The sequence below is a fragment of the Solanum tuberosum genome, unplaced genomic scaffold (assembly GCF_000226075.1).
Source record: "Solanum tuberosum cultivar DM 1-3 516 R44 unplaced genomic scaffold, SolTub_3.0 scf00308, whole genome shotgun sequence".
NCBI classification, from domain to species: Eukaryota; Viridiplantae; Streptophyta; class Magnoliopsida; order Solanales; family Solanaceae; genus Solanum; species Solanum tuberosum.
In genome coordinates, this window is record NW_006239234.1 from 268168 (window position 1) to 279469 (window position 11302).

Genomic DNA, 11302 nt, shown 5'->3' on the forward strand with positions numbered 1-11302 from the left:
GTTAATTCTGTTTCATTCCAACTTTTTATTACTTTTGAATTAAAAGGTTCCGGTAATTTTGTAAAATATAATTTTCTTATTTCTTTACTTTCTTCTATGTTATATGTTCCTTTATAATAATATTCTCTAAATGCACATGTATATTCATCTATATAACACATATTACATATTGCTAATTTTGTCATTAGATTTCGGTTTATGATTTTTTCTTTATTTTGTTCTTCTACTTCTGTTGTCATACTACTAAATTCATTTCTTATAGCTACTTCGTATTTATATAATATTTCTATAGTTGTAGTAGCTAATTCGCCATTTGATTTTTTATTACTTCTTAGAGTTTTTAAACTTTCATCTGATAAGTTTTGTAGCCATAATTTTACTGTTCCTATAAGTATTCTTTCTATATTTCCTGGTGTTTCTGTCATTCCTATTTTGTTATCTATTAATTGTTTTGATAAATATCCTAGGAAGGAATAGTTTTCATTATAATATTTTGGATTAAAATTTTTTGGGTTTTTTACTCCTGATGTGCTAGGTTTTTCGTCCACGTCTACGTCTTCTGTATTTACTTCTAAATTCTTTGTATTATCTATGTTTGCTAAAAGTTCCGTATATGTTTCGCTTGTTTCCGAATGTTGTTCTAGATCATCGTCGTTTATTTCATCAATTCTTATTTCGGGTAGATTATCTTGGCTATTTTCTTCTTTTTCTTCTAATTCATCTTGTAATTGCAATTTTTCTTTAAATTTGACTATCTCATTTACTAATTTCATTTTTTGCTCTTTTTTTTTTTGTTTAATTTCATACATTTCTTTTAATATTGCTAGCTCTTTTTCTAGCTCTATTATTTTAGTATTTTTTACTTCTTCTAATTGTTGTACTTCCTTTTTTGCTTGTTGTTTTATTTTTTCAATTTCCGTTTTTCTCATACATGCGACCAATTGCATTGAGTGTTCATGGAAAAGTATTTCCCAGTGTCTAAGAAGCTTAACCACAAGGACAAGTTGAATAATTTCGTTGCACTACCTGGAGAGTCTGTAAGCAATTCTTGGGATAGGTTCACTGCGTTCATTAAAAGTGTTCCGAATCACCGCATAGATGACGAATCATTGAAGGAGTATTTTTACAGAGGGCTGGATGACAATGGGTAGGCTATGTTAGCTACTATCACTGGAGGATCCTATGGTGAGTTCACTTTTGAGGAGATCGCTAAAAAATTGGAGATGATTTCCCGAAATAATATGGCATGGAGCACTAGAAAAGCTAATACTGGAAGAATCTCATTCGCCGTTCAAGCCGCACCAGATCAATCTAGTGATGACATTTGTGAGGAGATGGCTCAGATGGACAAACCTTGGGTTGGTAGTGAAGCATGTGAGTGGAAATACAGAAAAGATGAATATGGTAAATTACCTAACTAGAACTCCACCACTAGTAATTGAGGAATGCTACTATGAGAAGGATGCGCATTTGGTGAATGATCAGACGGGGGGTTTCTGAACCAACGCCAAGATTTCAACTCGGATAATTGGCGCCAAGGTCAAGTAACCCAAGGTCGAAACTATGGAAACTATAATCGAGAAAGGAACTATTTTTGGGATGGGAACTACAATCGTGATAACAACTACAGCCGAAACAACTATGGTAACATGAATGAGAGAGTTGGGCCTTATGTTCCACCTGCGAATCGGGAATCTGGTAATAGAGAAGCTGAGGGTAGTATGTCACGCATTGAGGATATGATGCAGAAAATGATGAAGAGGTTTGATGCGACTGATGAGAACGTGAAAGAGATGTGAAATGACTTGTTTGGAATCGATCAAAAAGTTGATGCCCATGCAGTGTCGATCAAGAAACTTGAGCAACAGTTTAGTCAGTTGTCCACCATCGTGAACCCACGTCAGCCTGGCACACTTCCTAGCAACACGATCCAAAATCCAAAGAATGATGGACATTGTTTGGCAGTCACTACTCAAGGAGGTGAACAGACCATTGATTCCCCTTTGTCGTCTGAGGTTGAAGTTGGTAGAAAGGGATGAAGATGAGATTGAGGTTACTGGAGAGACTAAAAATGCTACAGATAAGGAAGCAGAGATAACCCAAAAAGTTGTTCCCATGCCTAGACCTCCACCTCCATTCCCACAGAGATTAGTGAAGAAGACTGAAGAAGGAAAATACCACAGGTTCATAACTATATTAAAGTAGCTTTTCATCAATGTTCCGTTGATAGAAGCTTTCGAGCAAATGCCTAGGTATGCAAAGTTTATGAAGGATTTAGTGACCAAAAAGAGAGCTATCAGTTTTAAAGATGATGCGAGGTTACAATATTGTAGTGCTATTGCTATGCTGTCATTAGTGCAAAATAAAGAGGATCCCGGGGATTTTAGTATTCCTTGTACCGTTGGGATGTTGCATTTTGCGAAGGCGTTGTGTGATTTGGGTGCCAACATTAATCTGATGCCATTGTCTATCTACAAAGAGTTGGGTTTGGGGGCTCCAAAATCGACTGCGATGCGACTACTCATGGCTGATAGAACAGTGAAGAAGCCCATTGGTGTTCTCTAAGATGTCCTTGTGAAAGTGGAGTCATTTATTTTTCTGGTAGATTTTTGTGATACTTGATTATAAGGTTGATTTTGAGGTTCCCATCATCATAGGGAGACCATTCCTTTCTATTGGCGCGCTTTTTTAAATATAGAGAGAGGGCAGATGAAATTTCGATTGAATAGTGAAGAAGTAACTTTCAATATCTGTAGGTTTATGAAGCATGAAAACGATCTCAAGTCAGTATCAGTGGTGAATCATATTGTGGAGCAAGGTTCTGAAGTGTCTATTGAAGAGAGGTTGGGTGTTGATGCATTGTCGGTAATGATGAATTTTGAAGGTGATGGTATTGAAGACTATGATGAGTTAGTTGCCGCACTTGATAGTTTCGAATTCCGTTCCAAATCAACGAAATTGGAGCTAGATATGAAGAATCATGACTCTCCACTAGCAAAACCATCGGTGGAAGAATCTCCAAAATTGGAGCTCAAGGCTCTACCATCGCATTTGAGGTATGTATTCTTGGGAAATATGGCACTTTACTGGTAATCATTGCGGCCGATTTGAGTGAGGTGCAAGTAGATGCATTGGTTTTGGTGTTGAAGTGGTTTAAGCGGGATATTGGATGGACTATTGCGGACATTATTGGGATTCCTCCTGGCATTTGTTCTCATAAATCCAACTCATGCCGGAAAGCAAGCCAAGTATTGAGCACCAAAGGCGACTTAATCCACCTATGCAAGAGGTAGTCAAAACGGAAATCATTAAATGGTTGGATGCTAGAATCATATACCCCATTGCAGATAGTAGTTGGGTCTGCCATGTTCAATGTGTACCTAAGAAAGGTGGGATGACTGTGGTTCCTAATGTGAAAAATGAGTTTTTTCTGATGAGGCCAGTGACCGAATGTAGAGTATGCATGGACTACCGCAAACTGAATGCTTGGACAGAAAAATGATCACTTCCCAATGCCGTTCATGGATCAGATGCTGGATCGCCTTGCTGGTAAGGGTTGGTATTGCTTTCTTGATAGGTATTCGGGTTACAATCAGATCTCCATAGCACCGGAAGACCAAGAGAAGACCACCTTCACTTGTCCTTATGGGACTTTTGCTTTACAAAAGGATGCCATTTGGGTTGTGTAATGCTCCAGCGACCTTCCAGCGTTGGATAATGTCGATATTTTCAGATATGGTGGAGGACACTATTGAGGTATTTATGGATGATTTCTCTTTGGTAGGTGACTCGTTTAATGGTTGTTTGATGCATCTGGGCGAGGTACTAAAATAGTGTGAAGAGTGCAATCTTGTGCTCAATTAGGAAAAGTGCCACTTCATGCTAAAAAAGGGATAGTTCTGGGTTCATCAGACTTCTGAGAAGGGTAATAGAAAAGCTTCCACCCCCTATCTCTGCTAAAGGTGTTAGAAGTTGTCTTGGGCATGCAAGTTTTTATCAGGGGTTTATCAAAGATTTCTCTAAAATTGCACACCCATTGTGCAAACTGCTCGGAAAAGAGTGTAAGTTTGATTTTGATGATGCTTTTCTGATAGCATTTGGAGAATTGAAAGCAAGGTTAGTATCAACACCTATCATTATTTCACCGGATTGGGGGAAACCCTTTGAAGTGGGGTGGCGCTTGGCGCGGTATTTAGGCTGAGGCAAGAGAAGATTCTTCATTGGATTTATTATGACAGCAAAGCTTTTAATGTGGCTCAAAAGAATTATACGGTGACTGAACAGGAACTCCTTGCCATGGTTTTTGCATTCAAGAAATTTCAATCCTACTTGCTTGGTACTAAGGTCATAGTGCATACTGACCATTCCGCATTGAGGTATCTGATGGCTAAAAGGGTGCAAAGCCGAGGTTGATTAGATGGGTATTGTTGCTGCAAGAGTTTGATTTTGAGGTGAAAGATAGAAAGGGGACAAAGAATCAAGTTGCCGACCATTTTTCCAGATTAGAAGAGGAAGCTATGCTCAAGCTAGGAGATGGGGTTGAAATTAATAATGTTTTTCCAAAGTAACAGGTATTGGCAGCTTCTCTTGATTTTATTCATTGGTTCGCAGACTTTGCGCTAACTATTTGGCAAGCGATTTGGTTCCATCAGATTTGTCATTCCATCAAAGGAAAAAGTTTATGCATGATGTGAAGAAGTTCTTTTGGCATGAGCCTTACTTGTTTCATATTTGTGCTGATGGGATTATTCGTCGTTGTGTACCCGAGGTTGAGATAATGAGTATACTAGAGGCGTGTCATTCATCGCCTGTTGGTGGGTATCATAGTGGTATTCAAACTGATCATAAAATCTTACAGTGTGGGTACTACTGACGTACCATCCACCAAGATGCTCATGATTTTGCCAAATCTTGTGACCGTTGCCAAATAGAAGGAGGAATTTCAAATAAGCAAGAGCTACCTATGAATACGACATTGGTGATTGAGTTATTTGATGTTTGGGGTCTTGACTTCATGGGTCCATTTGTGAGTTCACATGGGATGAAGTATATTCTTGTTGTGGTTGACTATGTTTCAAAATGAGTGGAAGCAATTGCGCTTTCAAACAATGAGGGTAAGAGTGTCACTGCATTCTTGAAAAATAGTATATCTCCAGATTCGGTACACATAGGGCTATTATCAACAATGGAGGTTCTCACTTTTGTAATAAGTTGTTCAAGGCATTGCTAGAGAAATATGGAGTTCATCACAATGTAGCTACTCCTTACTATCCGCAGTCTAGTGGGCAAGTTGAAGAGTCAAATAGAGAGATAAAGCAAATCCTTGCAAAGACTGTGAACGCTAACAGAACAGATTGGTCAAGAAGGCTTGATGATGCTCTATGGTCCTATCGCACCGCATTCAAGACTCCCATAGGTATGTCCCCCTACCAACTTGTATATGGGAAGTCATACCATTTGCCGGTAGAGCTAGAGCATAAGGCCATGTAGGAGCTAAAGAAGTTGAATTTGGTTTGGGACGCCGCATCGAGTCAAAGATTGAATGACATGAATGAGCTTGCTGAGTTTTGCCTAAAAGCATATGAAATTTCAGCCTTGTACAAGGAGAAGATGAAGAAGTATCATGATCAAATGATTGAAAAGCGTGAATTTGTTGTGGGTGATCTGGTACTTTTATTCACCTCAAGGTTGCGCTTGTTTCCTGGCAAGCTCAAGTCCAAATGGACCGGGCCATTCAAAGTCACTCAAGTTTTCCATATGGAGCGGTCGAGCTAGAGAACAAGGAGGGAAGAAGGTTCAAGGTGAACGGGCAGAGTAACAAGGTCTACATGGGAAATCGGAGAGTGTGCAAGAAGTGATTGAGGCCTATTGTCTTGATGAAGTCTGAGTAATCAAGGGATCTGTGTCATGCCGCGATGTTAAATCAAGTGGTACTTGGGAGGCAACCAAAGATGTACAATCCAGCCAACTATAGACTTTTCTTTTCGATATAAGAGTTTTCTTCTTTTATTTGATTTTTGTAACTCTTTAGATTGGTGTTTTATTTTTGTATTAGTGTTGACTACATATAGCATAAGGTCCATGTCTAAAAAGTGTCATAAAAATGTAAAAAGAAAGTCCGAATGGTTGCTACGTGTGCATGGACGAAAGGCAAAATCTGCAAAAAAATAGTTGTGCAGTAGTCTACGGACCCCATCGATGGTCCGTTGGTCAATCCACGGACCGTGAATGGCGTCCGTAGATCCTAGGTAAGTTTCTAATTTTTTCTAAGTGTCAGAGTGACCTACGGAACCGAACCACAGTCTGTAGGACGACCCATAGACCGTCGATGGGGTCTCGTGGGTCCAACCTAGGGTTTCTGATGACCCGACCTGGACTCCTTTTTAAATGAAACTCTTCATTTTAAAACATCCCCCATTTCCAAAACTCCCTCCCAACCATTTCTTGACTCTTTAAATCCCCATAATCACTCATATTAACCCCCATATCAATACCCATATCAATTCCCCAGATCCCATAATCCTTTTTTTCTCTCCAAAATCATTTTCCTTTTTCAGTCTCTTCCCCAAAGAGATTCCACAGGTTCAAATTCCGTGTCCAAGTTGGTTTAGGAGTTTTTGCGGTCGATCACACACTTACCATTGTTGATTACTTGTAAAGTATGCTGATTTCTCCCAAACTTTGAACATTTTATAGTTTCAATTTAAAATCACAACAATGAACTTGACCTTGGGTTGTAAATCATGTGTTTGAATGTTGAATTGTGGTTAGAAAAGACCTTGGAATGACAGTGAGTGTGTCGTAAATTTTAACCAACAAATTTAAGTAATCGACTGATTTGGAAGGTTTTACTTAGGGTTCGTATGTTTCAGTTTGTAAAAAATGTGAAATTTGTGTCAACGTGTAACACCCCTCAAAATGAAGTAGGATAAAGTAGAGCCTCACATGGGTTTAATGCATTAATAACTTGTTAAAATAAGGAACAATAGCCTTTTTAGTCAGTTTTAAAGAGTTTGGAAGTCAAACGTCAAGGGACAACCAAGACGTTCGAAAACTAGTCTTTTACGGTGTGTTCTAGTTTGTTGTTCATGTTTTTATGTGTTGTTTGGAGTCTAAAATCAGTGGAGGTGACCCTTGTGTCTAAATAAATGTTTTTAGGGTCAAAACATTAGGGTACGACACCCCGGGACAACTATAAGGGTCCCCGAGGAGGACCCCAACCCTTGGCCAAACAAGATGCCAAGGCAGCTTGAAGTTGTTCATGGAGGGAGTGGCTCCGCGTCGCGGACCTGCTCCACCAATGGCCAAAAATTGGCTCCGCGTTGCGGAGACACCGCAAACTCTTTTGCCTCGAAATTTAATTTCCAAAAACTTGTAGGAACACCTCCGCGTCGCGGACTTCTTTTCTGATGAAATCTGCGAAAATAAAACTCAAGTTTGACTTGTTTAAAAGGTCCAACTAAGTGAGGGGTAGTTTGGGTACTTTGGGAAATTATTATAAACGGTTATTCTACCAATTTTACGATATTTTAAGTGGTTAAATCCCTAAAACCTAGAATTTGACCTCATTATCCAAATTGAACCTTCCCTCTCAAATAAATTCTCTCTCTAGAACTCCATGGAAGACATTGATGAAGCTTCAAGCTAGGGGATGGATTCCTACTGATTTCTCGTCAAATTCCTAAGGGAAAATTAATCACAAAGGTATGGGAATTTTATCTTTAATTCTCCTTTCAATCAAAGAGCCAAATCAAAGTGATTTCAATGTTTTTCAAAAACACAAAAAACCCCAATTTCAATTCTAAGCTTGGGTTCTTGCATGAAATTATTTCAAATGATGAGGTATGCTAATATTTATGGTTTTAAAATCAAAAATTCCATGAACCCTTGTATATCTTGAAATCCTAATTTTGGGTCTAAAGAGGGTCTATTGGTTATGAGCTAATAATGGGATATTAATGTGTAGATTGTTATGGGCTATTGATTTATGTATTGTTATATATTGAATTATGAGAAATTGATGGTCAATTGTGTTATATTGGATGTTGGCCTTGAATGGGCAATTGTGACCTAAGGTTTATGATGATGATGAAGTTGTGAATAGATTATTGATTCTAGTATTTTATATATATATATATTGTAGATGTTAGAATTGTGAGGTTTGACCCCTTTGAAAGTGGGAAGGTGTTTACTTTATAAGCATGTTGTGATCATGGCCTTTTATGCAAAGTTGGATGATTGTTGTTTTGAGTAAGGTTGATTATATGAAGGTAATGTGATATGATGTGAATTCGTGTGTGGTATAATATCATGAAAGGTGACCTTGTGTAGAGACTTTATATGTTATACTTGGTTGTTGTATTCTTTGAATGACTCATAATAAAGGTGAGGCTAGGATATACTATGTTTACCTACTCTCACACCTAGTGAAGAATGAATGAAAATAATGAAAGAATGAGTGGATGAATGAAAATAATGGGAGTTAATGCTAATGAATGAAAGTTGGGTCTATTGTAAGGATAGTCTCATAAACTACTCCTTTGAATGAATGGGGTTCCTAAATGAAAGGTTTTCTCATCTTTGAATCCAAGAGATTCATAATTGAATGAATGTGGGCTAGGATGGGTACTCCTTCGTGAGTTGAGATGAGAGTACTTAATAGCAATCCTTATCCCTAAATGAATAAATGAAATGAATGTCCAACTCCATGATGGAGTAATGTCTAGCACCGAGAGTATATAGAGAGTGGTGGATACACTTTTGTTAGTTGAGATGTGAGTATTTAGCAGCAACCATTAAGATGGGTGCTCCTTCGTAAGTTGAGATGAGAGTACTTAGAGACAACCCTTCTATCCCTCAACTATGTGCCCACATAGGATTAGCTAGTGGTCTCTACAATATAAAGGCTAAAAGAATTACCCTACCTTAGGCTAGTGGGGATCCCTCATCCAGTAAGGGTACTACCGGGATTCCATGTCAAGCTCCATGGTCTATGTTAGTTAAGGCTCTTCCCCCACATTAATGAATGAATGATCTAGGGTCTCTTAAGGGTGTACTACTTAGGATAGGTGGTGGAATGGGACATCATCTAGACATTGCACAAGTAGAAACTTAAGGGAGATCTTTGTGTGTCTTAATAATGATAATGAATGAATGAGTCTCTTTGGGCTAATTAATGAAAGCGTTGGTCTTTGAGCATGCTAAGGTGAAAGTGATTCATAATGAATTGAATGTAAGTGCTTATGTTGAATTGAATGTATGTGATGATCTTATGTCATTACTGAATGAAGTTGTCTAAATGCATTAAGTTGAATCAACGATTTATGTTGAGATGTGAAGGGAGCTTGTCTTGTGTAGCCTTAAGGATCACTTGGGTGTGGTATGGAGAGGTAGTATGGGATGACTCACCTTATCTTACTTAGCTGAGTCTTGGGATGACATTTGATGAGTGTTCTAGCTTTATGATGTGACTTGTTGGCTTATGTGATTATATGTATTATGTGATTAATTGATGAAGGTTGAGGTATGCATGGTAAGTGTACTTTGTGTGACCTTAAGGTGGTGCCTTAGTGTGGGTGATGGTATGGGACGTTGCCCATATATTAGACAAAGGTATTGCTTAAGGGTTACTTAAGGTGGAGGTCCAAGGCAAGAAGGTAAAGGTAAAGGTGCAAGGCAACAAGGTAAAGGTAAATGGGTTATGTATGTTTATGAGGTATTGTGAAGCATATGACTTTGTATTGTTGGTTTTGAGTTGTAAGGTGCCTATTATGTTGATGTTCATGAGATTTTATCAAAATGGCATGAAAGTATAACTTTCAAACAAATGTCCTTTTTAGCATGTTTTGCATATCTTCATACTTAGTACGTGTGTTGTACTAACCCCTTTCTTCTATTTTACTACAAATGTAGGTTGTGGTAACTAGGAGGGGATTGTTCTTCGGAGTTGCTTGGATTGCTTCACTCTTCCAGGTCTTTGGTATGTCCTCAAGATTTGAGGACTATGTTTAGAAGTTTCTTAGTCATTGTAATAGACACTTAAGTTTCATTTCATTTGTAAAGGGTCGTGTCTCTTAGTACGTTTTAAGTTCTTGTGTAAGATTGGCTAAAGAGACTTTGTAGTTCCTCTTGCGTATTGATGTTTCCAAATGTTGATGACTCTTGAAGTCTTATGGTTTTATTGAATAAAAGTTTTAAATTCTTAGTGATTTTATGATCTATGCGATGAATGAATGCTAAGGCTTGTATGAGACTTCCGAGAGGTCGAATACGAATGTAACGGCTAGGGGGTGCTCTCGGGTTGTTATAAACTTGGTGTCAGAGCATAAGGTTTTAAAGATTACTTTTAGATTCAAAGTCTCGAAAGCCACGTCTAGTAGAGTCTTGTTTATCGGTGTGAGTCGCGACACATCTATGAGCGAGAGGCTATAGAACGATAGAAGTTTCACTTTCTTTCATTATTCTTGATGTCGTGCCTTAAAGTTGGGTCTATAAGTATCTTTTTCCTAATCCGTATCTTGAGTTTATAGGATATGAATACAAGGGCTAACCGGAGGAGAGCGGAATAAGAGATAGATGATGGGGGAGTTCCTCCCCAAGGAATGCAAGGTGACCAAGCTACTTTATGTGGGAAAGAGAATGTGGTTCTAGTGGTTCCCCCGGATATGACTAATGGGGAGATTAGAGAGGCTTTTCTCTCTCTGGCCCGTGCCATGACTACTCAAGCAAATAGAGATGTGAGGCCTAGGGTGAATGCTATTGAGAGTACCGTGGCCTCAAGGTTAAGGGATTTCACAAGGATGAACCCTTCTACCTTTTTTGGTTCTAAGATAGATGAAGACCCACAAAACTTTATAGATGAGATGTTTAAGATTGTGGATGCAATGGGAGTGACTCCTAGGGAGAAGGTGGAGTTGGCTTCCTACCAACTCAAGGATATAGCTCAAGTGTGGTTTGAGAAATGGAGGGATGAGAGACCATAGGGGTTGACCCAATAGATTGGGAGTGTTTAAGACGGTGTTTCTTGATAGGTTTTTCCCCTTAGAGTTGAGGGAGCAAAAGTTGGTTGAGTTCATGAACCTACGTCAAAGGAATATGAGTGTGAAGGAATACTCTCTCAAGTTTACCCAACTCTCTAAGTATGCTCCTACCTTGGTAGAAAATTCTAGGGCTAGATTGAATAAGTTTGTGATGGGGTTTCCGGTGTGGTTGAAGAAGAGTGTCGTACGGCCATGCTCCATCATGATATGGATATCTCTAGGCTTATGGTTTATGCTCAACAACTTGAGGAGACGAAGCTTAG